At 27.0% G+C, this 3,961-nt stretch overlaps 1 long non-coding RNA gene across 1 annotated transcript; it reads left to right on the top strand.

Moving 5' to 3' along the window:
• The first annotated feature begins 1,763 nt into the window (after nucleotides 1–1,763).
• LOC123267756 lies at nucleotides 1,764–3,406 on the top strand. Its single transcript, XR_006510120.1, has 2 exons — nucleotides 1,764–1,954; nucleotides 3,045–3,406. It is a non-coding gene; the product is annotated as an uncharacterized LOC123267756 (long non-coding RNA).
• The last annotated feature ends 555 nt before the right edge of the window (nucleotides 3,407–3,961 follow it).

Raw genomic sequence — 3,961 nt, 5'->3', positions numbered from 1 at the left:
AATTTTGCTGTTTCAACAAAAAAATTTGTTATACTAACTGAATTATTTAGTCGAATCTACTTAAAGATTTTGCTATAGTAACCAAATAGTTTTGTTGTTATAACATATTAATAACTTGCTATAACCTAAATTTTGTTATTTTAACATATAATTTGTTATCCCTATATTAACAAATGCATTTGTTACTAGAACATATCTTAAGTTATTTTAACAAAATTTTTTTTTCTGCCCTCCGGCCGGAAAGTGGCAACTTTCTGGCCGCTGCGCTAAACAAAGTTGCCACATTCCGGCTACGTCGAGCAGAAAAATAGTATACACACCTTGGCCAGTAAATAAGAAAGCCTCAGATCACATGTTTGTCAACCTCGGCTTCGCCTCGGCCAACAATTACATGTGATCTGAGACTTTTCTTATTTTACTGGCCTAGGTATGTAATATACTATTCTGCGTGCATTGAGCATTAAAATCAAGTGCATAAGCAGTCCGGCTTATAGAGGGTAGAAGGGTACTTCTACCCTCCGTACTGTCTAGGGAGGCTTGTAAAGCGTCGACTGTATATTGTAGATTTTGTATGGTCCCCAACATATAAAAAACACATACTTGAGATTAAGAAAGTCCAAAGAAAATTTCTCAAATACTTATCTTTTAAAATTACTGGTCTATACCCTGCGTTAGGTACTAACTATATACAGCTATACAATGATGCTGGGTGTTGACTCTGGAGGAGAGGAGAACTTGCTCGTCTATATTATTTGTAAAAATAGTATATTACATACCTAGGCCAGTAATAGTATTTTTCTTACCTAGGGCAGGAAAATAAGAAATGTCTCAGATTACATGTAATTGTTGACCGAGGCGAAGCCGAGGTCGACAAACATGTGATCTGAGGCTTTCTTATTTCCTGCCTGTGGTGAGAATACTATTTTTCTCCTCGACGGAGGCGGAAAGCGGCATTTTCATTTAGCGCAGCGGGCGGAAAATTGACGCTTTCCGCCCGGAGGGGAGAAAAATAAGAAAAGTCTCAGATCACATGTAATTGTTGGCCGAGGCGAAGCCGAGGTTGACAAACATGTGGTCTGAGGTTTTACTTTTTACTGGCCAAGGTGTGTATACTATTTTTCTGCTCGACGTAGCCGGAATGTGGCAACTTTGTTTAGCGCAGCGGCCAGAAAGTTGCCACTTTCCGGCCGGAGGGCAGAAAAGTTGCTTACAGGTCTAGTAGACAGTCCTAGATTATTGCAGCAGGAACCAATATTGGTACCATGGTGTAATTTAAGAACAACAGATTTGTTTTATTCATCTATAGTCAAGTCAGTTCTGGTACAAACTTCCCCTGTTTATAAAATGTTAAACCTTTGTAATATAATTGTAAAAAATAGTGTCCATGAATGCGACTTACTAGGATTTACTCAAATAGTAACTATCAATGACCTAGCATCTATTCTAGTAAACTTGCGCAATTAATTCAAAATAAATTTTTAATAACAGCATATAGCAATTAATGAATCAGATTACATTTTAATGAATATATTATGTTAATTAACAATATTTATCTGTGTTAACTATATTTATGTGTCTCTCTTGTGTAAAACTCATTGTAATTAAAATTAGTATTAATGGCAATTGCTGTTGGGCCTAAGTGTAAATAAATAAATAAATAAATAAATAATCTCAATCTGTCAGTGAAAAAAATATTATTATTATTATTAATCAGTGAAATAATAAAAAAATATTAAGCATATATTTGTGAAATAAAAAACAATAATAAACTTAGAAAAATATAAAAAGAATAAAACAAAAAATTGATATTGAATTTGGCGCTTCTTAGAGAAGCGCGCATGAGCACTGCGTACGGGATAGTTATATGTGTGGTTATTTATTTTTGTCGATTAGAACGTGAATAAAAAAACAGTGTTCAGCAAACCGCAAACAATTGCAAGATTGTTGTTAACAGGTTAATTGATTATTTAAATAATTGTTAATTAATATCTCTAAAATTTTAAAAGATAAAATAATTTAATAAGAATTTTTGGAGGTTAGTTTTAAAAAAAATTTGTGAAATTTAATTTTTTTTAATTATTAAAAACAAAAATGTATAATTGTTAAATTAATAAAATATTGTGAAAATTAGAAAAAAAAAATGGAATTTTACAAAAAATATTTGCTACTAAAATTAGCAGGCACTTGATAATTTTTTAATGAAAATTCATTTAGCAGATATTTGATAATTTTTTTATTAAATAAGTTATGGCAGAAAAATGAGAAAAAAAGTTGACGTAATAATTTAAAAAAATTAAAAATGCAATTTTATAAAAATAATTTTTTAGGACAAATTTGTTTTTAAAAAAAAATTAAAAATTGGTAAACTGACTTCTAATTTTAATGTAATTTTTTTTATTTGTTTTGAAAAATAAACTAGGTTTACAAAATTATTTAAAAAAATTGCATTTATAACTTTTTAATGAAAATTAATTTAGCAGATATTTAATAATTTTTTTAATAAATAAGTTATGACAAAAAAAAATGAGAAAAAAAATTTACATGTGAAAAAATTAAAGATGCAATTTTATAAAAATAATTGATGAGAACAAATTTGTTAAAAAAAAAATTAAAAAATGGTAAACTGACTGCTAACTTTAATGTAAATTTTTTTATTTGTTTTGAAAAATAAACTAGGTTTACAAAATTATTTTAAAAAATAGCATTTATAATTTTTTAGTGCAAATTAATGTAGCAGATATTTGATAATTTTAAGAATTGTAATAAATAAATTATGGCAAAAAAATTAGAAAAAAAAAAATCAACATGTAGAAATTTTAAAAAATTAAAAATGCGATTTTTTAAAAATAATTTTTCGGAACAAATTTATTTGTTAAAAAAAAACTAAAAAATAAATCACACTGAAATTGACAGACATTAGAAATTTTTTTGATAAATTTTTCTTAATATTTATTTGCTAAAAAAATTATAAGTTTTTATTAAAATATAAAAAAAAAAAAAAAAAAAATGAAACTAATGACAGAATTTATGAATTTTTTGTTTAGGTGAATTATAAATTAGCAACAATGAGACTTTCAGCAAAAAATAAGTGGCTTGATAGATTTCACCATGGATTTGTTTATTGCTGTATGGGATTGACCGCAATAACCTTGGTAGGGCTCGCTCAAATGGGCTACGATTACTACTATAATATAAAACCCGCTCTCCAAGCAGAGAAATTGAAAAAGGAGCGAGAATTACTCAGAGAAGGCAGTCCCTTCATCTCAGAAGCTGAAGTAACCAGCTCTTAGTCATAAACAACTTTAGAAAAAACTAAAAATGTATCAAATAAATAAGGATAATTATCGTATATCGTAAAATGATTTATTTTGTACAAAAATTTATAATAATAGACTTATGTAGAAGATTTGTTCTATCTTTATTTAAGCATCACTGAATGTTCAAGTTATAAACTTTAATTTCCATTTAAATGTAGATTTAAAAATTTACCAAAGCTCTTTAATTAAATCACATTTAATTTTATTGGCAGTTTTATTAAATTTTACATTAGCCTTACGTTTATTATTTCTTATAATAATAATTATTTAATAATTGAGTAAAAAACTGTCAATTGCACGAGATAAAGTGTGAAGTAAATAAAAAATATTATTTACATTAAATGTTAAGAAATAAACTCAAAATTCCGTACTTTTTATCTTATAACTTCAAAATGCATCACTTGGTTAATTACAAACTTACAATTATCGCTTAATGTGTCCGTAAATCAATTAAAAAAAAAAAAAAATCTCGCCTAGACGTTTAATATTTGTAAACAATTTAAAAGTAATAACTTATTTTGTTCACACGTCCGCGGCCTTAAGTCTTTAAATATAAAGATTATCATAACATATCTAATAAAAATTAACTTAAAATATTTACAGCTTAATAATAGCTATTTTTATAATTTGTATATTTTTTTTTG

Source organism: Cotesia glomerata, linkage group LG6 (genome assembly GCF_020080835.1).
Source record: "Cotesia glomerata isolate CgM1 linkage group LG6, MPM_Cglom_v2.3, whole genome shotgun sequence".
NCBI lineage: Eukaryota > Metazoa > Arthropoda > Insecta > Hymenoptera > Braconidae > Cotesia > Cotesia glomerata.
Note: the sequence above shows the minus strand (reverse complement) of the source record. Positions and strands in the feature narration are given on the sequence as shown.